At 42.1% G+C, this 27,386-nt stretch overlaps 1 protein-coding gene across 4 annotated transcripts in view; it reads left to right on the top strand.

The window, feature by feature from the left end:
* Positions 1-2,790: 2,790 nt before the first annotated feature.
* LOC137358608 (bromodomain adjacent to zinc finger domain protein 2A-like) overlaps positions 2,791-27,386 on the top strand; it is a 123,376-nt gene continuing 98,780 nt past the window's right edge. For all 4 annotated transcript variants that reach the window (XM_068024662.1, XM_068024665.1, XM_068024663.1 and 1 more), the window contains exon 1: positions 2,791-2,909. The gene's annotated coding sequence lies outside the window, so the exon portion shown is untranslated. The remainder of the gene's footprint in view (positions 2,910-27,386) is intronic.

Here is a 27,386-nt window from a genome sequence, read left to right on the forward strand (position 1 = left end):
GGTAAATGAGATGCTGTTCCTCGAGCTTGCGCTGATGTTCACTGGAACACTGCAGCAATCCCAGGACAGAGAAGTGAGCATGAGAGCAGGGGGTAGTGTTGAAATAGAATACTGGCTGAGATTGGGGATGGCCAATGGAGACTCAACTTGGGAGAGTAACTTTAAAACAATAGACGGTTACAGTCAGGAAAAGTTTTTAAAATGAAGTTTTATAGCACCTTTTTAATAAGGAATTATGTATGATTGTGGGAGGATTGTCTTTTAAAAAATCAAATCTCATCCATTAATTAAAAAAGGTGAAAATAATCAAAGTTATGGCCACTGATGCTCCGAAACCAACACTCTTGCTACCTCCGGGTCTTTTTACATAAAAATTGTGGTTCTCAAGTTGCAAATCGCACCACAAGTGGCGAATTTGGCAGGATTTATTGAGGGAATGCCGCGCTGGGAAGACTCACTTGCTAAATCTGAACATCCTTTTGGTTTACTTATGGTTCTGTGTTGATTTGTTTTGAATACTTCTGTGAGGAAGACATGTTGACAGGAGTGACTGAGCCCAACCACGTGAAGGAGCTGAAATGACAGCTGAATTTGTAAAAAAAAAAGGGTTGAGAAAGAATAAGAGTTTACAGTTAATTGTCCAACCTAACATTGAAAGTTAGACAAGAAATGCTGGAATCACTCAGCAGGTCTGGCAGCATCTGTGGAGAGAGAAGCAGAGTTAACGTTTCGGGTCAGTGACCCTTCATCAGAACGGACCTGAAACGTTAACTCTGCTTCTCTCTGCACAGATGCTGCCAGACCTGCTGAGTATTTCCAGCATTTCTTGTTTTTATTTCAGATTTCCAGCATCTGCAGTATTTTGCTTTTATTTTATTGAAAGTTAGACCTTCGATCAGGTCATTTCAACCCAGTCCCAATGGTGCTAGAATAGTTCTGTCAATTCTGCCTTTATAGAAGGAGCATGTTGTGGCAAAGCACAGACAGAGCTTAGCTGAAAAATCTCTGACTAATGACTTACTGGTGAATGCACATCGCCAGGCACTGTAACTCCTCCAAACCAGTGTCATGGGTGATGTCATTAGTACTATTAAGCAAAACTATTCTAAAGCATAGCCAAACATAAATTGAAAGGAACGTCATTCCATATTTGATTCCTAAAATGGATTCTGAAGGTGACTACACAAATTTTGTACTTAGAAATGTTCACAATTAAAATATAGAACTTTATAAATTGCAACTATACTCCTATTTTCTTAGGACATTTGCAACATATTATGGATGAGAGTGCCCCCGCCCCCCGGAATGTTAAGCCAGTTAGGATAATTTGTTTACTATACTCCTTCAATTACTCTATTGGTAAGTACGCTCCCGTTGTGGAACAGGACCAAGCAGACGAGGGAAGTCACAAATTTTATTTCTGATCTGTGCTGAGTTCAGCCAGAGGGCAGTAACGGTGCGATCAGTAATCTCAGTGCCCCTGAGCTAGCGAGAAACCAGATTAGCCAGAGTTCCCACTCATGATCATTTTGCAGCGACCTCTGCTGGATAGAGTGTGTGTTCAGATGCTGGGTGAGGGCAGGTTCTGGTTTTACTACGATGTCCACTTCCACCCCTCCCCCCATGAACAAATAGCCAGTCAAAAGTTGACGGATGAAGGATGGTCACTTGGAGGCACTAGAGGGTTGCCAATTGCCTGTGCCTGTGGATCTATAACCCAGCAAGAACCAGCAGCAGGAGTGGAGTTGAGAGAATTGGAAAAAAAGAACATACTGGCAGCCCACTGGTGCCTCTGGCAAAGGGCTATTTTCCTGTGGAAGTCTGGAAGATAGTGAGTGTAGGGGACTTTCAACCTTGTGATCCCAGCGTCACCTGATGACCAGGGGTCACTGGATACTGATAAGGCTGATTTTTCTTCTTCCTAACCCTGAAGTTCTGAGGCTTATTGTAACACCTCCACTAGTATCAGTAAATTCAGGCATAAATTCTGATTCTGGATGGCCAGTTGACCCACGAAGACATTGGGAGGTGTTGTCTCATTTTTTTTACAATCTGCAAAATAATCTTTGGATTCAGATGTCCCCTTCAGTTCTTTATAGTGTTTCTTTTATGTCCTAACTCTGAAAATCGCATCCTTTGAGAAAAAGGTCAAAGGAAATAGTAGAATTTGTAGACTTTCTAAAGGTCCCGTATAGTGACTGGCTCCCCTTTTATAATTTAGCATTTTTTTTGATGGAGGCCCCCTCAATAAATCCTAATAATTCAATAAAATAAAAAAGCCCATCTTTGTGACGTTATCAGTAGAAAAATACAAACAATGTAAATGGGATATAAATTGTTAATTAATGAAAATGATTAACTTCAATCTACATCTATTTAACCATTGTTGGCGTTAATTTAAAAACATCTACACGAATAAAATATCTGACAGTAGTATTTCTAGTTAATATTGGACATAAAATGGAACTGTAATCAATTAAAACTGAATTTGGCAATGTTCAAGTTTTTCGAATTCAAAGATAAAATGTAATTTGCAAAAATATAGTTTCTGTAAATTTCGATTGTGATTTCCCCATGCATAATTTAAAACAGATTAATATAAATATCTTTATTCTGAAGTTAAAGGGAAAATGGAGGCATTTAATTGCAACAATTCTGAAGGTTGTCGCGATGTGTACCAGCGGAGGATGCTGTACAATGGCTGCATGTTAATGAGTAGATGGTAATCTTTCTTTACAAAGTCAAATTTATGCAGATGATGCTGTGGGTCAGAGCTGACTGACGTCATTAGTCTCAGCCACCTGCCTGAAGAGGGGGTGAAACTGACTCTCTGCGAAATCCACCAAACTTTGCCATTTCTGGCTGGTCGCAGAGCTTCGCGCCCGGCTGGGGATGAGCTGGATGGCCAGGTGAGTGATGTGACCCGGGTCCTTGCTCCGATCGACCTTTAAAACCCCTCAGATCGGGCCCGCAGCAGTTTGGGGATCAGCGTGCGTGCGTGTGATTGCTGTGCAGTTTTGTATCTTTTTTTTCCTTGTGCTTGTATCACTTCCTCCTGCGGCCGGCTCCTGGGCATCCCACTGGGTCTTAGAGTCCACACGCTCTCGTATACATACAAAGAGGGCCCGCAGGATCCTAGTAACCGTCCTGTTCGAGTGGCGCATCGACTAACATTCAAGCTGAGCGTTAATAACACCCATAAGTGACAGCAGATAGTTTGAGTTACGTATAACTGCAGACACAAGTAAATGTGTTTTTTATTTATTAAACTATTTTTGCATTTCTTGCGACTCGATTGTAGCAACTTGGCAAAAGGGAACGTTGTACATTAGCTTGTGAATAATATCATTGATCTTTCTTCCAGTAGGCTAGAAATCTGCTCGGAGGCAATAGCTGTTGTATAGTTATCAAAGTTGTATCCTATTAAGAAAGTTTCTCTTGAACATCTAATTTTGTATACCTATGCTTTCATGTAGGTTGGGATCAAATCGGTTCCACTGCTGCGGAGCTCCCATCTCTGCCTCTTATTCCCTCGGGTTGTAACAACTCCTTAACCTAATCGATCTATTTATAATAAATACATGGGAGCTTCAGGGCTGACAGACATTGATTGGGAATCCTTGCAGATACTTTGAGGAAACTTAAATGATTTTTTTTTGGTTTATAGAAAAGTAAAGCCATATTTAAAAAGAATTGTGTCATTGGGAAGAGCAGAACACTACAGATCCTCCCTTACAACCAGACTTTCAGTTACACTATGTCAGCAATGAAATGGGTCTTGGCATTATTATCCTCATCAGTGTTGCTCACTAACGTGCCATAATCCCAACGCATGTCTGACCTTAGAGCCACTCTCAGGGACACTGCAGCACTGAGTGAGGGGGCATGTGTCTGTGATTCCCTCACAGAATAACCTCCTGATTTCCATCGTTTCACTGTGGGCAGTTGCCAAGTGGAGGTCAGGCTCTTCCCCATTGGAAGAGGGAAAAGCTGCAGGATCAATGGGTCTACTTTAACATGGCCCTTTCACCTGCTGTGCAGAAGCTGGGATAACCCATACTGCATCATAACATTCCTTTGCCTTCTTTCTGGAGAGGCAGGAAATGGAAATCAGAGCCACAGACTGACAGATATTAGTCATTGTTAAAGTCTTGGTTTTTTTTCCTTTTTTCAGTCTTCTCCCCTTCTCTTCTGAAGGCACTGACTTATGTTGGGGTAAAACACAATGAGCACTGACCACCCTTTCAATTTTTATCAAAGTGGCCATTCTTAATGAGTGAGCGCAGTAAGTGTTAGTAAGCTAATTGGCCATAGGGCATATCGCAACCGAGGCCAGTCTTGTCCTCACTCAGTGTCCACATATATATAGTTTTCAGCAGGTGTCACTGGCTAGCATGTCAGGAGTGAGAGCTGTGGTTGATTTTATTCCCCTCCTTCGGCTAAAGGCAATTGTATCCCTTGGTGTCACTGTGGCTGGGAAGTCAGCATAGGCCAGGAATCAAACCTAGGAATGCTATGATTTATATGGTTCTATACTACAGTGTTTTACTCGCTCAGTTTTACACACTGAGTCATTGGGGGTGGGGGGAGGGAGGGGAGTTGTCTCTATTTTAAAAAGAATTACAGATGGTGACTGGTGCAGAGATATTGTGACAAAAGTGAAACTGTAAAGATGGTAGTAATTTATAATATCAAGTCATACTGTGTAGAGCACTGTAAGTTGAAATGGCATGTTACAGTATTACTGAATTTCCACAGAGAAAATATTGTATATTGTCAAATTATCTGCAGGTGGAGGCTGTTAATTGGGGTCTTATTTGAGCACTTATAAGCAGACACTTAATGAGATTGGTGGAGGGTTTTGAGTGAGGAGCTACATGTTTGTAATCCTTTTGCTTTGTACAATAAACGTGAAACTGAGCAAAGATAGGCTCCAGCATTATCCTTCCATAACAAGCTTTCTGGAGTTTAACAATCTAACAAGTTTGCCAGATATAATGTAGAGAATCCACTATAAATTAAATAGTAAAGGCATTTTATAATAGCAAAACTTGCATTTACGTAGTCCCGAATTACATCTCTTAACATTTCAAGTTGCTTCACATATATTGAATCACAGTGACTGTGGCTACATAGGAAAACACAACAACCATTTTGAGCATAGGAAGGTCCCACAAACAGCTGTAAATTGTCAGCCTGGATTATGTGCTGAAGTTCTTGAGTAGGACTTGAAGTTACAGCCTTCAGGCTCAGAGGTAAGAGCACTACCAACGGAGCCAAGTTGACATGTGGGAAACTTTCTATGTAATAGGGTATACAGCTCTTTTTTGCTTTACTACCCTCAACTGATGTCTACACTTGAGGCCAACAGTAGCACCACTACTGTCACCCTGGCTGAAAGCAGCTAACTCAGCACATACTGGGAATTGAACCTGGGACATTTCTAGTCTTTGTGGTTTAAAGATACAGATTGTCTCAAATTGCCACTGGCAGAGCCCACTGTTAATTTAAAAACTATAAATTTTGGCAACTGCCAGTATTTTGATGCCACAGATAGACTACAGCTGGATCGAACCTACGCCTCTTCTGACTGACTGAGATAACCCATTGTTTGTGGGTTATGAGGCACAGTCACTTGTGGAATGGCTGCCATATCCTACAATGGCTTCCTCTGTTGACAAGTCCAGTTATTGTTAAAGCAGCAAAAAGGACCAAAGCAAACCCAAGAGGAGCAAAGAGAAAGTCAGAGCGGAGCCAACCTCCTGCTATTTGATATTGGGAGTGAGTGGAACAATGTGGCATATTCAATAACCGAAACAGTGTCGTGAGGAGTAGTTCACACACATGCTGAATTCCCAATCTCTACTGTGTTGCCACGATGATGTGCCACGTGGAGGCCAGACAGCTACACACAGGAAGTGAGGGGACAATCATTGCCCCCTTGCACACTTATTAACACTCACTCTTGTATGCTTTTTAATAGAGCTTTGTAGAAGAGCCTCGGCAAAGCCTGGAGGCAGGTTTCTTGGCTACACTCTTGACCAAGTTATGTTTCGTGCTATGGGAGATTGGGAAGGGGGGGTGGGGTGGGGAGGAAGAACTGGGATATTTGCACTGCTTTATTCTGGAACTGGGATTATCCTGTGCAAATAAAGTCATAATTTGTTCATATTTTCTTTTATCACACCCTGGTCCTTCATTTGACTTTGCCACTGAAAGTTAGCATAACTGTCTGGCATTCTTGTTTTTTTCAGTACTCTTCTGTAAACAGCCTTCAAGAGGCACAGGAGAGCTGTCCAGGTTAACTTTGACTCTAACATTTCTCTCCCTCTGTGAGAAATTATTTTACGTTTATCGGGCAAGTTCATCTGAGTTTAGGAACTAACTTTCTCGAGAATCCCTGCATGTGGATATGTGTCCTATTGCTCTGTGATACAGCGCAGTGGAACATCTACATGTACTGGGCCATCTTTCCAGTCACTTTCTTAGGTGTTGTCTTCTTATTGTAAAATATTATTTGCTTGCAGAAAACCCCAGAAAAGCTTCCCCTTGTGTGAATATTTTAGGAGGGATGTGCGCATGCCCATTCAGTTGATGTCTCAAACAAGCTCCACTTGTATCGATATCTAGAGCTTTTCTGGTATAATTTGCACTGTGTGCTAGATGAGTTCCGCTTTGTGCCTGGAGAACAAAAGACTTGCATTGATATAGTGCCTTTCCCATCTACAGGCCGTCCTAAAGTGCTTTACAGCCAATGAAATACTTTTGAAGTCATTGTTGTAATGTAAGAAATGCAGCAGCCAATTTGGGCACAGCAAGCTGCCGCAAACAGTAACATGATCATGACCAGATAATCTGTTTTAGTGTTGTTGGTTGAAGGATAAATATTGGCCAGGTCATCAGGGGTAATTCTCCTGCTCTTCTTTTAAATAGTTCCATGGGATCTTTTACGCCCACCCGAGAGGGCCGGCAGGGTCTCGGTTTAATTGATTGTAGCTGTTTTGCTGTGAGGAGGCAGAGGTGCAAGAAAAACAGACACTTCACATATTTCTTTTCCAGTAACACTCTCTGTTCCTAACGTGGTGTAAACCCAAACACCAAAATCTTGGCACTTCTGGGAAGACTGGCACGTGGGCCGCAAAACCATAAGGAGAATAATATGGAAAATGAAAAGTGGGTCATTTTATGGAAGCGTGTTCCTGGTGCAGAGCCTCCCGGCTGGGCGGGTGCACCAGGAAATCAGGCATGTGTTCCCCATGATTTTCCAACCATTTGATGGAAACTTATAGGGCCTGAGTACCGGAATTCCCGGTATGCCCTCCCACAGGTGCACAAAATCATAAAATTGCCCCATTATAAAATCGGACAGATGGTTCCTCACAGGAAGATGAGGGAAAATCAAAGGCAAGCCTTCTGAGCCCAGCTGTGTGATTAACAAGTATTTCAAGCAGCAAGAGCAAACTGAGGAAGAGAAATGTTTTTTTTTCCCTGGTATTCTCCACCCCCTCCCTCCCACCTCCTCTGAAGCTGCTGACTAGTGCTGGGGTGAATTTTCACAGCTGTCAGCAGCTCTCCAGTACCACAACCAAATGGCAATTCTTTATGACTGAGTCAAGACGAGAAGGGGCAATTTTGACCAAACCCACGCATTGGAAAACTGATGGAATCGGGTATAACCTTGGTTTTACATCCTGCCCAATTTTGCTCTCCATTTGAAATCAATGGAGGGTAATATTGGGCCAGGTGTAAATCCTGAGTTCCGCTCAATCCCGTGGTTTCCCACCTGGGCAACTTAGGTTAAAATTGTGTGTCAGCAGAGGGCTTGCACTGCTGATCCTGATCTTGTCCTCACTTGACGATCATCCACAAGCACTTTCCAGATGTTGTTATGGCATAGCAATTGGGAACAGGAACCCTAGCTGATTGTTTTTGTCCCTCTCTAACCCAGGAATTCTGAGGCTAATTGTAGCAACCTTACTGCCATGCTAGCTAAGTTCAGATAACTTGGCACAAGAGGATTGAATTGGGAATCTCCCGGGGGTACATTAGGTGGGACTGTATAATCGGCTTCAGCTTGCTTGGGCTAGGGAGCTGAAGAAATATCAGTCAGGGCCCTGGCTCCTGATTGCTATCCATTGACCCCTGCTGGAAACTGGATGTCAGGAGCTAGCTTGACTATGATCTTCTCATGATAGAATAACCTGTTGTCACTGTCTCAGCTCATGTGTGTATAATGGCCACTTGGGACAAGCTGCTGAAGAATGCATGGCACCAGTAAAGCCTTTAACCAGCAGTATCTTCCGGAAAAAATATTGAAAATGCCTATTGAAGGACTGGACATTTGAGAAAAGATGGACGAGTGGCGCCCGACATAATGTACAACTAGAGGTTTCATTTATTCCAGATAGAATCAGAAAATGTTAGAATTGTACAGCAGGTCAGTCAGCTTCTGAAAGAGAAAGACCGATTAATCGATTTTGGCAGGGGGCCTTCACCGTCATTCCCTGGGTAGTGCCCAAACTTTACCAGTCGCATCCTGTAACTGACCCATGGGATGTGGCTCTGACACTACACAGCCTGTGGGGAGAGTTTTTATACTGGCTTTACAACAAGGTACTTCATGTAAAGCATTTACAATGAAGACATATAAAATAGTATTGGTATAAAGCAGGATAAAGTAAATGAGATTTGATTAGATTATACTAGGAATAGGAGTAGGCCATTCAGCCCATCGAGCCTGTCCCACCATTCAATGAGATCATGGCTGATCCGCGGCCTAAGTCCATATACCTGCCTTTGGCCCATATCCCTTAATATCTTTGCTTAACAAAAATTTATCTATCTCAGATTTAAAATTAACAACTGTTTTAGCTTCAACTGCTGTTTGTGGGAGAGAGTTCCAAACCTCTACCACCCTTTGTGTGAAGAAGTGCTTCCTAACATCTCTCCTGAACGGTCTGGTCCTAATTTTTAGACTATGCCCCCTAGTTTTAGAATCTCCAACCAGTGGAAATAATTTAACTTTATCTTTAACCTGTCTTTTCCTGTTAATATCTTGAAAACTAGTGAGTTAAAACACTATAGAGAAGGATGTTGCTGGCTAGGCCCTAGACCTAGTGGAATGATTGTCTTTTGTGTTGATATTGCCAACATGTTGGAAGAGTCATTATTGAGCTCAGTGAATTGACCAAGAAACCTCCGAGGGCAGAGGATGGTCTGAAATTGCACTTTTGAAATGATTGATCTTGAGGGTGGAGAGTGGCACCTGTCTGTGGAACTCCAGCACAATTCAATGCCTGTAGGGGGAAAGAAGAAGAGAATGGGAGATAAAAACTTAATTGGAATTTACAACCAGAAAGGGAAAACCTCCCAAGAATGGAGGAAAAAACATGATGCAACGGGTAGATTTTGCTGACCCCCTTGCGCCACAAATGAGCATTGGAAACTCACAGGCCCACTGCTGCCGAATTTTCGATGTGAGCTCACAGTCTGCAAGGTACCTTGACTTCTGCGAATATTCAAATATTAGGACCTTTGGCTAGTGCATCTCATCTTTTCTTTCAATGTAGAGAATTGAAATGCTGTGTACTGGGAGTATTTTTTATTTTGTAAGAGGGTTTTGATGTCAAGAGTTGTACATGATTGGATTTCATTTCCTTAGTATGTATTTTGCAGGATGGTCTGACTCAACTCTCGTCTGACTCAGCCAGAGGTCTGATACAAGAATAGAATTCCAGTCCAATAACTTTCAGACCAGATGACGTCAGTAATAGCTGGAGCACTGCAGCTCTGGATTGAACTTCAGTTTCCTGATAGTTAGCCTATAATGAGTCAGTGACATTTCTTGAGAGCTCTGTCTGAATTCATCTCATTCTGTACACCCTGATCAAGGCAAACAGGCTATCAGTTTCTTTTCGCTAAATCATTTTTTGTCCCTTTTTTCTGCCAGTTTTCTCACTCTCCTCTTCCCTGAAGGTGTTCACTCCTATTGGGGTGTTGTTCCTTGGCTAAGTGGCCACGCTTCATCTGCAGGCCTAGACAGTCAGTGTTAGCAGGCAGAAGGCATCATAACCTGCTCTGATCCTGTCTGCTGGATAGCGGTTAACAGGATCACTAGTAAATCATGGTTGCACTTATGTGGAATCCATGACTGCTGCACCATCCTGTGAATATCATCCTGTTCCACTCCCCAGTTTGCCCCTTGTCACCATTCTCGGGTTCCTGCTGCTTGCTCTGGAGTTAGACCTCTGCTGCCAGCCGTGGGTGAAAATTCTTCATCTCGATAACCTTTCTTGCCCACAAGGTACAGCAGAATTTGATTCCTGGATCAAAGCGGCAGAATCAGTTTGAGCCTGGAGCAGCATGGACTGCAGAGAAGGAGGGGGGTGAGAACAATATGAGTGTGAACTTGGAAGGGGATAAAGTGTCAGGGTGAGGTGGTCAGAAGAATGTCATTGTGAGCGGAGGGGGAGGAGTGCAGCATGAACTGGGGGAGGGAGTTATAAATTGGCTGAGCTATTATGGTAGTGGGTTACTCTTTTATGGAGACTTGGCTCTTTAAAGCACCCCCTGATGCATCATACATTTCATTCTAACACATTGTTTATGACTCCCTAAAAAAAAAGAAAGTCTTGTATTTATATAGTGTCTTACATGACCTTAGGATATCCCAAAGTGTTTTACAGCCAATGAAGTTTTTTTTGAAGTGTAGTCACTATTGTAATGTAGGAAACACGGCAGCCAATTTGCACACAGCAAGCTCCCACAAACAGCATTATGATAATAACCAGATAATCTGTTTTCGTGATGTTCATTGAGGGATCAACATTGGCCAGGACACCGGAGATAACTCCCCTCCTTTTCTTTAAAATCGTGCTAATATTGATCACCCCGCCGGCCCCCTCCTCAACCAGGATTTTGAGTTATGCTTTAAACGGTCAGTGCTCTGTGCTTACATTTGGATCAGGCAGCCAATGTAGTCAGGAGGCCATGTTAAGAAAGAAGTATTTTTTCAATCACCACATGGACCTCCACTTGTACAAATGGTGTGATCAGAACTCAAAAGAAATTGGGCCTGTTGTGTGCAGCAAACCTAGAGGCCTGGTTTGGAAATACAGATGGAGAAGGTAGAACACCTCCTCAAAATTGTTTCCACTGCATGTATTTTAATCTGGTGATAATGTGTGATTTAATATCTAAAATTTACATAATCAGGCTTGTGACTTTGGACTGTATAATTCTGTTTTTTTGCTTCATAAGTGCAATGCCAGTGTTGCAATATTACATTAAAGCAATTCTCTTCTTAGTGGTATTATGGAGACTGCTTCTTTGAACCTTCCACTGTTCCATCTTGGACACATGAAATTACTGTGCCCAGCTCTTAACCTTGCATCTACTTAGAATTAGTTATCTCCTGCAGTGCAGTTGGTGGCTTTGATTCATTTTGGAGCTGATCAACTTCTTGGTGCACAAATTTACTGCATCTTAGAGGACATGTCCAAAACTCCCAACATGGTAAGTTTTCTGTGGTTGCCTGAAGGTGACGCAGAGAGAGAGAGAGGGCAGATGAATTAGAGAGAGTAGCCTCAGTGCAGTCCGCTGAGGAATGGCCCTTTCAGTTGGCTCAAGAACGTTAGTGGAAGACAGGGAGCTGGTTTGCTGACTGCTGACTTGGTTTGAGAATGTTACATGAGGTGGGTAGAGCTAAAGTGCGGAGAAGGTGTTGGCATGGGACAGTAGAAGTGACCTTCTTACTGTCATTATTTTAAATTGTGGTTTAATATGTTTGAATATTTAACACAATGGCAAAAGTCTGGTTCGTGTTTTACTTGTCAAAGTGACTTTTACATGAAGAAAAATTGCAAGTTAGGGAGTTGTATTAACAGCAAAAGCTGTTCAGAGGGTATAAGTGAAGCATCTCATTGATTCCACTGCTTAAATTAATTCTTAAGTGGGTGAAATAACCAAATTCAGGCTTTGAATAACTGTTTGCTTTGGTGAATTCCATTTAATTTGTGTTAATTTTCTCTAAATGCTCCAATACTGAATGATGCTGATTTAACTCAAATGTAGGTTAACTGTGCCAACCTGAATATGGGCAAATGTGCTAAAGGGGCTTGTTCAAACCTTGCCACATACTGGTGAATGTTGGGCATGGTGGTTCCTCCATTTCTGAAAGAAAAATTCTGCAGTTCAATAACTACTAAAGTCTTCCACTGAGCCACATGATGTGGCGTCATTGAGAAATGAGCCTTTTCTATTGATTTTTTTTTTCCACCTCAGCGTCGACACTGTTACTGTGCTTCTCTATGAAGACTGCTAGGTAGGATGATGTTACATGCAATGCTGTACGCTCTTGTCAATGCATGCTGTCATCTTCCAGAGACTGTTGGCTCATAAATTTCAAATGATTTTTGTCTTGTGGGTTACTATCCTGTACTACAACACACACTGTGGAGAAGAATGGCAAATTCTTAAACAGGCTGCTCAGATGTGTTTGAGAGGGGTGACTTATGTTTGGCTGTTCTCTTTGGGGAAATACCTGCCCTTTGCTTTGCATCTCTCCTGGTAGGTGTAGGCAAGTTTAGGTCTCTTGCGGTTGCTGTGTGGTCTGGGGGGTTGGGGAATGGAAAGAAAGGGACCAAACATCTTACCAACATGCCATGCCATCACACCACCCGGTGTGCCACTTTTCAATCTTCATCGGTCATCTGCAGGTTTTATTTGATCTTCTCTGTGTGCATGTGGATCTCGAGTTACAACTTAAAAATTATAAAGCAAGTCATGAGTTAAATGTTGCTGTTGGCTATGTGGTTTTCACTGTGCAGCCATTCCAGGCTATTCTAGGAACTGGGGTTTGCCTGGTGTGGCAAGTTGCTTAGTAGAGTCTGGGTGAAATTCAGGAAAGCAAATCCAACAGTTACAGGCGAATATTCCATTCTCTACCAAGGTATAAAGACTATTAACATTTGGTTGCTTCACTTCCTCAAAGAAACGGCATAAAACGTCAAAGGAAAGCAAAGGGGTAAATGACCCAGGTTAGGCTGCTAGTTTTTAGTTACGTCTTAGAGGCTGAATAGATGTTCAAAGCACATCAGCTGTGGCTCAGTGGAATCTCATCTCTGAGTCAGAAGGTTGTGGCGTCAAGTCCCACTCCAGAGACCTGAGGACAATATCCAGGCTGAGATCCATTGCAGTACTGTGGGAGTGCTGCACTGTCAGAGGTGCTGTCTTTTGGATGAGACTTAAACCGAGGCCCCATCTGTCCTCTCGGGGACGTAATAGAAGAGCAGGGGAATTCTCCCCAGTGTCCTGGCCAATATTTATTCTTCAACCAACATCACTAAAACAGATTATCTGGTCATTATCACGTTGTTTGTGGGAGCTTGCTGTGTGCAAATTGACTGCTGCGTTTCCTATGTTACAATAGTGACTACACTGCTAGAAAGGACTTAATTGTAAAGTGCTTTGGGAGATCCTGAGGTTGTGAAAGCCCTATATACATGCAAGACAAAAGAACTGCGGATGCTGGAAATCTGAATTGAAAACAGAAAATACTCAACAGGTTAGGCAGCACCCATGGAGAGAGGAACAGAGTTAACGTTTCAGATCGGTGACCTTTTATCAGAAATACAAGTCTGTCTTTCTTTCTTTCTTAATCTCTGAGTATTTGGAGGCTTATGCATCCTATGCATGACATCCCATCCCAAAAGGTACGTTTCATACCATGGAATGAGATAAGGTTAATCTGATTCATCTAAAGAAACTGATCCATGGCAAGAAACGAAGTCAAGCTGAAAGCAGCATTCACCATACCCATTGACTTTACCCATGGATAGCTTAACCTCTTGTGGACTGTTTCCAGTTCTCTTATACAGATAATGTGTTCTGTAATATTTTTACAGTACTCTTTTGCTTTTGTGAGTCTTTTTATAATTGTACATTTGATTAGCAGTTCGATCTGTACAATGTGGTCAAGCATTATATAATTAGTCATTCGATTGATAAGTGCCATTGTGGACATCCAATGCCCTCTCAGCAAGCAGTTTACCACAATTGTGGTGAGTTATTAGACCTATGCTATGCCATCTCACTGCAGCAGAAAATAAACGACACTGGTTTCAGCTTGTAGGAGATGTGGGCAGTTTTCCTGCAGAAATTCCATCAAGGTTTTTATCCAAGAAAATGGTGTTGGAGGAAGTTTGAACTGTAATGCTAACATTAAGATGTATTGGAATAAGAACATAAGAAATAGGAGCAGCAGTAGGCCATTCGGCCCCTCGAGCCTGCTCCGCCATTCAATATGATCATGGCTGATCTGATCGTGGCCTCAACTCCACTTTCCTACCTGCACCCCATAACCCTTGACTCCCTTGTGGATCAAAAATCTGTTAACTCAGCCTTGAATATATAAATTGAGACAGCCTCCACAGCTCTCTGGGGAAGAGAATTCCAAAGATTAACAACCCTCTGAGAGATGAAATTCCTCCTCATCTCCGTCTTAAACGGGCAACCCCTTATTCTGAAACAGTGCTCCCTAGTTCTAGATTCCCCATGAGGGAAAACATCCTCTCAGCATTCTACCCTGTCAAGTCCCCTCAGAATGAGACATGATCTTATTAAACTCCAATGAATATAGACCCAACCTGCTCAACCTTTCCTCATAAGACAACCCCTTCATCCCAGGAATCAGCCTAGTGAACCTTCCCTGAACTGCTTCAAATGCAAGTATATCCCTCCTTAAATAAGGAGACCAAACTGTATGCAGTACCCTAAGTGCAGTCTCATCACTGCCTTGCACAGTTGTAGCAAGACTTCTCTACTTTTATACTCCATCCCCCTTGCAATAAAGGCCAACATTCCATTTGTCTTTCTAATTACTTGCTGTACTTGCATGCTTGCCTTTTGTGATTCATGTACGAGGACACCCAGATCCTTCTGTACTGCAGCATTCTGTAGTCTCTCTCCCTCTATTTAAATAATATTCTGCTTTTCTTTCCTTCCTATCAAAGTGGACAATCTCACATTTTCCCACATTATACTCCATTTGCCAAATTTTTGCCCACTCACTTAACCTATCTATATCCCTTTACAGACTCTTTGTGTCCTCCTCACAACTTGCTTTCCTACCTATCTTTTTAGCGTCAGCAAATTTGGCTACAATACACTCGGTCCCTTCATCCAAGATTGTAGATAGTTGAGGCCCCAACAATGATCCCTGTGGCACCCCACTAGTTACAGTTTGCCAACATAAAAATGACCTATTTATCCTGACTCTGTTTCCTGTTAGTTAATCAACCCTCTGGCCATGCTAATATATTATCTCCAACACCATAATGATGACTTTTCCTACAGTGTAACTCTATATCAGCCTAATACAAGCCAAGCATGATCCTGCCCTCATCTGATGCCCACACACTACCGGGTGGGAACCCAGGCTGATTTTTCCTCATCTGTAGCCCAGGGACCTTGTTGCCAATTGTGGTACCCCTACCGTCATCTAACTTAAACTTACTGGGAATTGAACCTGAAAACTCCATTCTCAATGTCCCAATACTGTACCAAGCAGTGCATCAAATTACTCCATTGAGAGGAACGAGTTTAAATCTTTTAAATGACTTTGATAGAAAAATGCTGTGTATTTGTACTGTGCAGCTGTGGCCCAATGAAACATATAAGCTAGAGCATTGTACAGCTTTTACCTTCAGTCCAAAACGGTGCTCCAAAAAGTTTGAAGAGGAGATGCCTGCTTTACCACTGAATGCGTGCTGTGTGGAGCATAAAAATATAGAACGCATTAATGCAATATTGTTTACTTCAGGATTAATCTTCAATACAATCTAGGATACCTGTCGCTGATACAGTGGAAGGGGGAAGATCCAGCCTTCGTGGTCCATGTAGGTACCAATGACATAGGCAGGACAAGGAAGGAGGTTCTGCATAATCAGTATGAGGAGCTAGGCACCAAATTAAGAAGCAGAACCTCAAAGGTAATAAACTCTGGATTATTACTTGAGCCACATGCAAATTGATATAGGGCAAATAAGATTAGAGAAATGAATGCGTGGCTCAAAGACTGGTGTGGTAGAAGTGGGTTCCGGTTTGTGGGACACTGGCACCAGTACTGGGGAAAGTGGGGGCTGTACCATTGGGACGGTCTACACCTGAACTGTGCTGGGGCTGGTGTTCTAGCGAGCCGCATAACTAGGGAAGTAGAGAGGGTTTTAAACTAAATAGTGGGGGATAGGGATCAAATTTGGGAAGATGTGATAAATCAAAGCGTAGAGACCAGGCAAGAGAGAAGGTATTAATATGGGAAATGATAAACAGACTGTGACAGGAAGGGATAGAGAGTACAAATCTAAGAGTAAATCAGCAGTCAAGGCTAGACGTTACAAAAATAATAAAAGGACAAAACTAAAGGCTCCATATCTGAATGCACATAGCATTCGAAACAAAACAGATGAATTGATAATGCAAATAGAATTAAATAAGTATGATCTGATTGCCATTACAGAGACATGACTGCAGGATGACATAGATTGGGACCTGAATATTGAAGGGTACATGACATTTAGGAAGGACAGGAAGCTAGGGAAAGGTGGAGGGGTGGCTCTGTTAATTAATGATGGTATTAGTACATTAGAGAGGGATGACCTAAGATCAGGAAACCAAGATGTAGAAGCGGTTTGGGTAGAGATGAGAAATGATAAAGGCAAGAAGTCACTCCTAGGAGTGGTGTACAGGCCCCCTAACAGTAACCACACGGTAGGACAGAGTATAAAGGAAGAAATAATGGGAGCTTGTCAGAAAGGTACAGCGATAATCATGGGGGATTTTAATCTACATATAGACCGGAAAAATCAGATGGGCAAAGGTAGCCTAGATGAGGAGTTCATAGAATGTTTTCAGGATAGTTTCTTAGATCAGCACATTCTGGAGCCAACCAGAGAGCAGGCTATACTAGACCTGGTATTGTGCAATGAGATAGGATTAATTGATGACCTCATAGTGAAGGCACCACTAGGTTGCAGCGATCATAATATGATTGAATTTTACACTCAGTTTGAGGGAGAGAAGAATGGGTCTAAGACTAGTATCTTAAACTTAAGGGCAATCATGAGGGCATGAAAGCAGAGCTAGCTAAGGTGAACTGGCAAATTAGGTTAAGGGATAGATCAATAGAGATGCAGTGGCAGACATTTAAGGGGATATTTCAGAATACACAGAATAGATCCATTCCAACGAAAGAAAAATTCCGAGGACCCATTATCTGTGGTTAACTAAAAAAGTTAAAGATAGTATCAAACTTAATGAAAAAGCATATAATTGCGCAAAGATGGGTGGCAGGACAGATGATTGGACAGAATATAAAGAACAGCAAAGAATGACTAAAAGATTAATAAGGAGGGAAAAATTAGAGTACGAGAGAAAGCTAGCAAGAAATATAAAAACAGATACTGAGTTTCTATAGATATTTTAAAAAGAAAAGAGTTAACAAAATGAGCATTGATCCTATAGAAAGTGAGCCTGGGGAATTAAAAAGGGAAAATAAGGAGATGGCAGATGAATTGAACAGGTATTTTGCATCGGTCGTCACTATAGATGATACAAGTAACATCCCAGAATTAGCTGTAAATCAGGAAATGGAAGGGTGGGAGGAACTCAAGAAAATTACAATCACCAGGGAAGTGATACTGAGCAAATTGTTGAAGCTGCGGGCTGACAAGTCCCGAGTCCTGATGGACTTCATTTAGGGTCCTAAAAGAAGTGGCTAGTGAGGTAGTTGATGCGTTGGTTTTAATTTTCCAAAGTTCCTTAGATTCAGGGAAGGTTCCATTGGATTGGAAAATAGCGAATGTAACTCCTTTATTCAAAAAGGGAGGAAGACAGAAAACAGTTAGCTTGACATCTGGCTCAGGGAAATTGTTAGAAGCTATTATTAAAGACATTATAGCAGGGCACTTAGAAAAATTCAAGGTAATCAGGCAGAGTCAACATGGTTTTGTGAAAGGGAAATCATGTTTAACCAATTTATTGGAGTTCTTTGAAGAAATAATATGTGCTGTGGATAAAGGGGAACCGGTGGATGTACTGTACTTAGATTTCCTGAAGGCACTTGATAAGGCGCCACGTCAAAGATTATTGCGGAAAATAAAAGCTGATGGTGTAGTGGATAACATATTGGCATGGATAGAAGATTGGCTAGCTAACAGGAAACAGAGTAGGCATAAATGGGTCATTTTCTGGTTGGCAAGATGTAACGAGTGGTGTGCTGCAGGGATCAGTGCTGGGGCCTGAACTTTTTACAATTTATATAAATGACTTGGATGAAGGGACCGAGGGTATGGGTTGCTAAATTTGCTGATGACACAAAGATAGGTAGGAAAGTAAGTTGCGAAGAGGACATAAGGAGGCTACAAAGGGATATAAAACAAAAACAAGAAATGCTGGAATCACTCAGCAGGTCTGGCAGCATCTGTGGAAAGAGAAGCAGAGTTAACGTTTCGGGTCAGTGATTCCAGCATTTCTTGTTTTTGTTTCAGATTTCCAGCATCCGCAGTATTTTGCTTTTATATACAAAGGGATATAGATAGGTTAAGTGAGTGGGCAAAGTTCTAGCAAATGGGGTATAATATGGGAAAATGTGAAATTATCCATTTTGGCAGGAAGAATAAAAAATAAGCATATTATCTAAATAGTGAGAGATTGCAGGACTCTGAGATGCAGAGGGATCTGGGTGTCCTAGTGAATGAATTGCAGGTTCAGCAAGTAATTAGGAAAGCTAATAGAATGTTATAGTTTATTGCGAGGGGTATTGAATACAAAAGTAGGGAGGTTATGCTTCAGCTATACAGGGCATTGGTGAGACCACATCTGGAGTACTGTGTAAAGTACTGGTCTCCTTATTTAAGAAAAGATGTAAAGGTGTTGGAAGCAGTTCAGAGAAGGTTTACTAGACTAATACCTGGAATGGGTGGGTTGTCTTATGAGGGAAGATTGGACAGGCTAGGCTTGTATCTGCTGGAATTTAGGAGAGTAAGAGGTGACTTGATTGAAACATATAAGATCCTGAGGGGTCTTGACAGGGTGAATGTGGAAAGGATGTTTCCCCTTGCGGGAGAATCTAGAACTAAGGGTCACTATTTAAAAATAAGGGGTCGCCCATTTAAGACCGAGATGAGGAGAAATTTTTTTCTCTTGGTGGGGTGGGGGTGGGTCGTGACTCTTTGGAACTCTCTTCCTCAAAAGGCGGTGGAAGCAGAGCCTTTGAATATTTTTAAGGCAGAGGTAGATAGATTCTTGATAAGCAAGGGGGTGAAAGGTTATCAGGGGTAGGTGGAAATGTGGAGTTGAGGTTACAATCAGATCAGCCATGATCTTATTGAATGGTGGAGCAGGCTCGAGGGGCCGAGTGGCCTACTCCTGCTCTTAATTCGTATGTTCGTATAATTATTAATTTTCAAGGCCATGTAATATTAGACTAAAATCCTGCTGTTCATGCTCCACTATCTTTGGCACAAGGGGGAAATCTTAACACTTTCCCTTCTTGGTGGTGTTTTCCTGTAGTTTCCTTCTATCCCTGCAGAAAATTAAATAAGTTAAATTTTAGGGCAGTGCAAATGGTCTGTGGAAGGAGTACGATCATTTTGTTTTGCTATGTAAGAACAGAAAAACATTTTAGGAATTGGGAAAGGGCATTCAGCTCAACATGTTCTTTTTCATAACCAACCCCACCTACCAACCTTCTCACTATCACTCTCAACCATATTTGTCTCTGGTAACTTATTACATAACTCTTGCCCTTTGGATGAAAGTAGTTCCTCCTGATTCCCTTCTTACCCCAACTTCCTCATTTTAACTTCTGTTTCCTGCTGTTTAAACTCTTCATTGTTATGAAAAACATTGCCTGAAATCAGCTTTAGTAACCTAGTTTGTAATTTTGAAAACTTCAAATCGGACACCTAGAAATTTTTCTCGTTTCCAAGAAAACATTTCCTATGTTTCCTTAACTTTTCCTGATAAGTTAAATTCCTGAAATCATCTTTGTTGCTGCCCATGGCCTTTCTTGAGGATCCTCTGGGTTATTGTATCACATGGCGATGGACTCAGATGACATCATGAAGTTTTTGAATGTCATGTGAACCCCAAGATACATTAGATATCTACATATGCTATTCTTCATTATAGATAGATTACAAAGCTACCAAAGACTTTTGTAGATCATAGTGGTCTTTAAAGCAATCTTGCCTCTCAAGTATTTACAAAATACCAATCACCATATGTTATGCTCCAATATTTTACATGTTACAGGATATCAGATACATTGGAGGGATGTTGAAGCTGTAACAGAGGCTTCGGGTATAGAGAGCGGTTATGCTCTTGCAGATTATGTTTTCGGAAGCCCTTGATTGTGTTACGGCCTCATATAAGGTGCCAATTTGTTCTATATTTCTTGATTGAAAAACTGAAGTGAAGGTCCAGTACATGAAATCACCAGGGTTGAAAAGATGTCAATTAATAAGTCGTGGTTACGTGATGCCAACTTTAGATTATAAAGCAAGTAGATTGTAGGAGGAAGAGCAGGCTACGGGAGGTAAGAAGCTTTGGGAAAGAATGAGTACGTATGGAGATAATCAAGCCGATATTAGCTCAGCCCACCTAGTGGAAATTGGGCAGCAGTGGCCCACAAAATAGCTGTGCTGCATTGACTGCCACATTTCAGCTTCGATTCTGCCTGTTACCAGATATCCCAGTGTCTTTGGCTGGATATCCCAGGTACGTGCCTGAAACAGACCAGAGCCTCATCCCTGGGATGACTGATTATCTTATGAGGAGAGATTGAAGAAACTGGGCCTGTATTCTCTAGAGTTTCAAAGAATGAGAGGTGATCTCATTGAACCGTACAAAATTCTTACAGAACGTGACAGGGTAGATGTGGATAGGATGTTTCCCATGCTGATGAGTCTAGAGTCAGGGGACACAGTCTCAGAATAAGGGTTGGGCCATTAAAGACTGAGATGAGGAGGAATTTTTTCACTCAGTGGTGAATCTATGGAATCCTCTAGCCCAGAGGGCTGTGGAAGCTCAATCGTTGAGCATGTTCAAGACAGAAATCGATAGATATCTGGATACTACTGACATCAAGGGATATGGGGATAGCACGGGAAAGTGGTATCGAAGTAGATGATCAGCCATGATCCAATTGAATGGCCTACTCCTGCTCCTATGTTCCTACTGCATGCAAATAAGGTCTTACGATGTATTTAGGACCCTGATGCAATTTTGAGGGACCGTTGGTGGGGATGGGGGTAGTGTGAGCCGTATATGCTCTGCCCAGTTGTACCTGGGTGGTAAAGCAGAAAAGGCCTGAAAAGCTAAGTACAGAATTGTATTTGTGGAGCCAGGAGGAGCAGGACTCCACAAGAATATTGTGAGCTGCTGTGATGGCTGTATGGATGCTGGTAATGACAGTAAATACTGCAGGACTACTGGCATTTAAGGCACCAAGCCATATTGCAGTGAGGCATCAACATGCACAGTAGAGGAAGGGAGAAGATGGGTGGGGGGTTGTTGGTGTGGTGGATATATAACTTGGGTGAAATACCCAAAGGTGTCAATTTATATGTAGCAGGTCGAGACAGGTTAAGGTTTAAGCCTGGTAACCTAAAGGAAGAGAGGACTGGATGATTCAGCAAGTTTATCACGTCAGTAGCTGAGCCATGTAAGAGTAGCTATCAACAGTTGGAATGGTGATATGGCAGGCACTACCTGTGGCTTCAATGTACCTGGAGTAGGAGAGGGAGTCTGCTTTTACTGCCACAGCCCACGGATGCTGAGGCCAATGGTGCCACCCTGATTTCGGATCAGAACATTCAAGATTTCTGACACAAACTATCAAGTTGTTAATGGCAGGACTCCTTTAAAGCATTGACTGTTTCTGGTGTGTTAAAGAACCTGTTTCCAACACCTACAGTTATAAGACACATGTTTGATTTAAATTGCTTCTCTCGCTGTATATGGCTTTTGGCAAAAATCCAGTAGTAACAGCCATAAATAATCACTCGATTACAGATAGTGATGCTGTGAGTTTCTGTGTGATTCTTCACCAAGTTCCATTCATTCACAAGTTCAGTTGAAGGTTAGTGTGATGCCACAGCAGCCCTAAATCTGAGTTTGTTTCTGACAAAAATCAACTTGAATAAAAAAATTCCCAAATTAGCTTGGCCCAATGCTCCATGAACAGGAAGATTTCCAGGTTCAGTCACTAGTCTGTACACAGTTAGCTAACCTGAGTTGTGGTGGACACTGAACCCAGCTTCACTTTCATATGACTGGGGCGGGGAAAAATCAGCCAAGGTTCCGAGTCCTGATTCCTGTTTCATTTCTCCTGCTGGAGGTGTAAGTTTGTGGATATTGGGTGAGGGCAGAATCAGCTTGGCTTTGATAACTCTCCCACATAGTTGAATAGGCTGCTGACACTCACTGTCTGGGCTTGTAAAATAAAGAATGACCGACCAACTTGGTGAGACTGCTGGCACCCCAGTGAGTATCTGCACGTTCGCAAGAGGAGGGGAGAATATTGGATGGGGGGAATTAATTACAGCAGCCCTTGAAGCAGCTGAGCTGCGCAGATATTTTAGTCTGAGTGTTTGAGCTTTGACAGGTAATCTCTGGGGCATTTCTAAGTGGAAATGCGGACAGAGTTACTGGAGTTGTATACAGTATGTGTGATGCAGCTTGTCGTGCTGTAGTCTTCTTAATTATTGACTGTTTTGGGATGTGTCATATTCTGAGTCATCTCGGGGTTGTTTTCAGTAAGTGGGATGAAACTACCACAGCCAGACAGAGAGGTGATCAAACAGCTACAAACTGGCTCCTCCACTTCCCATCTTGTATGTAATTTAATGAGGCGTTGCTGTTTTGGAAATTCCAGGAGGGTAACTTCTGGGAATGTCCAGACATAGGCCACAGTGAAAGCTCTGCTCAAAGTCGAGATCAAACAGTAATCGTATGATTTTAAAGGTGTATACGGTTCAATTGGGCATCAGACAGTAAATCTGACAACTGAGCCATCAGAAATCTTTATTCTAAACTCAAGGTTTAAAAAAAAATTGTAGTCATTGACAAATAGCTTTTGGGGAGGGCACATCATCACATGCTTCATATCTGCAGATAATTCCCTGTTCTTTGTGAGATGCTTTGCCAAACAACCATGCCCACTTGAATGCAGTATTGGGATCTTTGTAGTCGAAGCTTTAGAACCCCGATTCTCACTGACCTAATTAGCTGCCTGTCCAGTCCCGCCATGATTTTTAAAATTCCTATCCTGGTTTTGGAATCCCTCCATGGCCTTGCTCCTCCAGCCCTACAACCCTCTGAGATGGCTGCACTCCTCTAATTCTGGCCTCTTGTGTATCCCTGATTTTAATCGCTCCACCGTTGGCAGCTGTGTCTTCAGCTGCCTGGGCCCTAAGCTCTGGAATTCCCTCCCTAAACCTCTCCACCTCAATACTTCTCACTCCTCTTTTAAGACCCTACCTCTTTCACCAAGCTTCTGGTTACCTGTCCTAATATCTCCTATGTGGTTCAGTGTCAAAATTTGTCTGGTAACGCTCCTGTGAAGCGACTTGGGATGGGGTACTTTGTTAATGGTGCTATATAAAGATGAGTTGTTATTGTAGAAGTGGATTAAGGGTCAGCCCTCCCAGTTCTGTGCTCGAACCAAAATTATCCTGTAATCAAGCAAACAAAATAGCTTGTAAACAGAATATCTATGCAAAAATTAATTCTAAATTGTTGAATACATTTTGAGTGAAATTATTTCCTAAATTTATAATGGAGGGACAAATCTATAGTTTTGTCTCTGTCTTGGCTACATTCTCTTTCGTTAGTAATACCTGGTATTTGGAGTTTTACCGAATCAAGATCAAACCTGTTTAAGAAATATGCAGCATGGAATGCTCACGGTGGAGTGTGGTTTGTGTTATCTGAGCAGTTAGTGTGTGTGGTGGTTAGACCTGACAGGATTTAGGACCCAGAGGACACCTCAGCTTGTTGGGATCCACTCATTTCCTCTCTTGCTGTTTTTATCCTTGAATGATCATGGCTGCAGTGAAACACGAACCATGATTCTCACTCTCGGAGCAGACTGAGATGGATTATCTGTCATGCTTTTTGCTTTAAATGCATTTCACTAAATCCCTCTATGTTCTATTCCCACTCAACAGACACTGAGCTGAACAATCTTTTTACCAGGAATTAGTTTATTTATACATTTTTTTTTCAAAGTTCCTGGAATTGTTTCATTTGTCACAATGGAAAATTGATCTATGGAGTATATAACAACACACTTCTGAATTATGACTTGGAAAGAAATGCTCATTGTTTCAATTCTTCCTTTCGAGTCCCCGTCTCCCAGCTATTCCCTCCCCCAACACTTCCCTCATAAGCAGTGTTAAGTGAATATTTGAATAAAACTTTATTGATGCAGTTGTGACAAATCATCAGATGCTCTTTCCTCTCCACCATTACTGTTGTGACATCTCCTGCTTACAGGCCCAATACTGTTGTTCTATGCATTGTGTGCAAAGAGGCTAGACCTCCCCCACCGCCCACCACCTCCCCCCTCCCACCCCGCCCCATCTTATTTCTCTGTATTAGTCTTTTGTAATAATCATTTAATATAATTTCAGTGGTCAGAGGGGAGTAAATTAATTATATTATATATTTTTAACCAGTTTGTTTATTTTGTGCATTACAATGCAGTCCTTCTGAAGGTGCAGTTCCCTCTGTCAAAGAGATTTATTTTACAGATTCTGAAGCTTGGCTGGCACTTCCCACTGTCCTTGGATTGACTTTTACTGATACTCTAGCCCTATTTGGGAAAGAAGAATGAATATTTAAACCAGTTTTTTTATGTAAGTGCATAATTAGGTGTAAATAATTTTTTGCCTTTTTTTCAACAAGGCCTTTCAAAAGGAAAGACAAACTTCCGTCATTTATCCCTTTTATCAGGAAGGATTTCAGGAATTTCTATTGATTTCAGTGGGAATTCGTTCGCTAATTTGACTATGATTTATAGGATTTGAATACTTTAGCCCCCTCCTCGCTACACATTCCACCATTTCTGTGCTATAAAGAAATAGTTTTATCAAAGTCTGGAATCTTTTGGCAAGTGGGGAAGGGAATGCCAAGCTCCCCCTGATGCCTCAGTAGGTTGATGCACTGCCAAGTGCGCAACTGAGCCATACAAACCAGAAACGTCCCAAATTCTATCTCTGGTCTGTCCTGTATTAGCCAATCTCAGCTGGGGTGATGGTTGGTGGAATTGTCCTCAGTACCTCTGGGTTGGTGGGGGGGGGGGGGGGGGGGGTGCATGGATGGCGGGGTGGTGGGCAAATGAGCCAGTGTTCTTGCTCCTGATCATTGTCTAGTGGCCACCAGCTGGAAGTGCATGTGTGTGGATGACCATCGGATTTGGCTGTGATACTGTCGGCAGTTGAATAGCCTTCCAACACTTACTGTCTAGACTCATGCATGAAGAATGACCATTTAGGGGACTGCTCAGAACACCCCAATGCTCCTGTGGAACTGTAGCCTCATGAAGTTGATGCCTTCAGGAGAGGAAGGGGAGAAATAGGGTTTTCAAAAGTCAGAAACTGTAATCAAACTTGCAAGCTCTCCCTTTCTGCTCTGAGTGGTTCCAGTTGTGGATCTTTCAGAATCAGATCAACGAGGAGTAAAATATTAAGTATTGGCATGAGGAACCAAAAGAGTGTGTTGTACCTCAGACCGATCAGCAAAGAGATCTAGGGGATTATTCTACTGTGTAAAGACATCAGCTTGTGAAGGTTAAGTAACATGTTGTTTATCGCAAGCATGCCTTAATGTATCAGAGAAATCAGAATATTGGGCGTATGAAAGTCTACTTCACGTTAACTCCTTGAGTCAGTGGGTAAATGCACCACATAATGTGGGACTGAGCTGTACAGATCAGAAGGATCCAGGTTTGACCTTTAATCTGTGCTGAGTTGCCCCATCTTGGGTGGTACAGTGGTGGGTTGCCACAATTGGCTTTTGTATCCCAGGCTTAGAGAGGGTAAAACCAGCTATGGTTTGTGCTCCAGATTGCTGGCAAGTGTTTCTGTGTGGAGGCCAACTGAGAAAATCAGGCTCAGCTGTAATACACTCCATAGTCAAATAGATCACTCACTGTCATACATGAAAAATAGCCATTTGGGAAAGGCATCGGAGAGTTGTTGGCACCAGTGACATCATACCTGATCCTCAGTTGACACCTTCAGGAGAAATCTTATAAGTCCTTTCAAAGTCCTTGCAAATGGTATGTTGGCCTTCATCACAAGGCGTTTTGAGTACAGGAGTAAGGAAATGTTGCTGCAATTGTATAAAGCCTTGGTGAGACCGCATCTGGAGTATTGTGTACAGTTTTGGTCTCCTTACCTAAGGAAGGATATACTTGCCATAGAGAGAGTGCAACGATGGTTCACCAGACTAATCCCTGGGATGGCAGGATTGTCTTATGGAGAGAGATTGGGGAAACTGGGCCTGTATTCTCTAGAGTTTTGAAGAACCAGAGGTGATCTCATTGAAACTTACAAAATTCTTACAGGGCGTGACAGGGTGGTTGTAGATAGGCTGTTTCCCCTGGCTGGTGAGTATAGAACCTGGGGGCATAGTGTTGCGACCGAGGTGGGAGGAGTGCACTGTCTTTTCTAGTCCCACTTCTCCACAGGTCACAACATAAATTTTAAAAATGTTTACCCAGTTACCAATTCAGCCAATCATATACTCTACTCTTTGTCCCAGAATAAAATACACCAACCAGGTTTCTTTAATAAACAACAAAATTATAAGTTTATTATCAAACAAGACTTATCCAGTAACGAAGCAAAGCATTAACACACAGATTGAAATATGAAAGTTCCCTTTTTAAATTCCCCACACACAAACACTGAAAAAAAATACAGAAATTCTCTCTGCAGAGGTCTGTTGCAAAAAAACACAAAAAAAAATTACTTTGGCCAAATACTAATTCTTGAAGGAAAAAAAGAGAAGATATGGAAGGAAGTCCGGCGTCTAGGTATACAGAGACAGGTCACTGGGATCTTTTCTAAAGCAGTTCTTTTCAGGTGATGTTGAGAACTAATGTGGCAGTTTTACCATCTTCTCAGGAGAGATGCAGCACCAGGGATTTTAGCTCTCCCACACTGGATCTTTACAGGGTTCCTTCAAAGAGGTAGAGAAAGAGATGAGCTGGGTGGTTTTTCCTTGGCAAGTTGGTCTCCAACTGTCTTCAAAACAGTTCACACTCCAATTGAACTGAAAACAATATTCAAACCCCAAACAGAAAGTCAGCCTCCTGA

The sequence above is a fragment of the Heterodontus francisci genome, chromosome X, assembly GCF_036365525.1.
Source record: "Heterodontus francisci isolate sHetFra1 chromosome X, sHetFra1.hap1, whole genome shotgun sequence".
Taxonomy (NCBI): Eukaryota; Metazoa; Chordata; class Chondrichthyes; order Heterodontiformes; family Heterodontidae; genus Heterodontus; species Heterodontus francisci.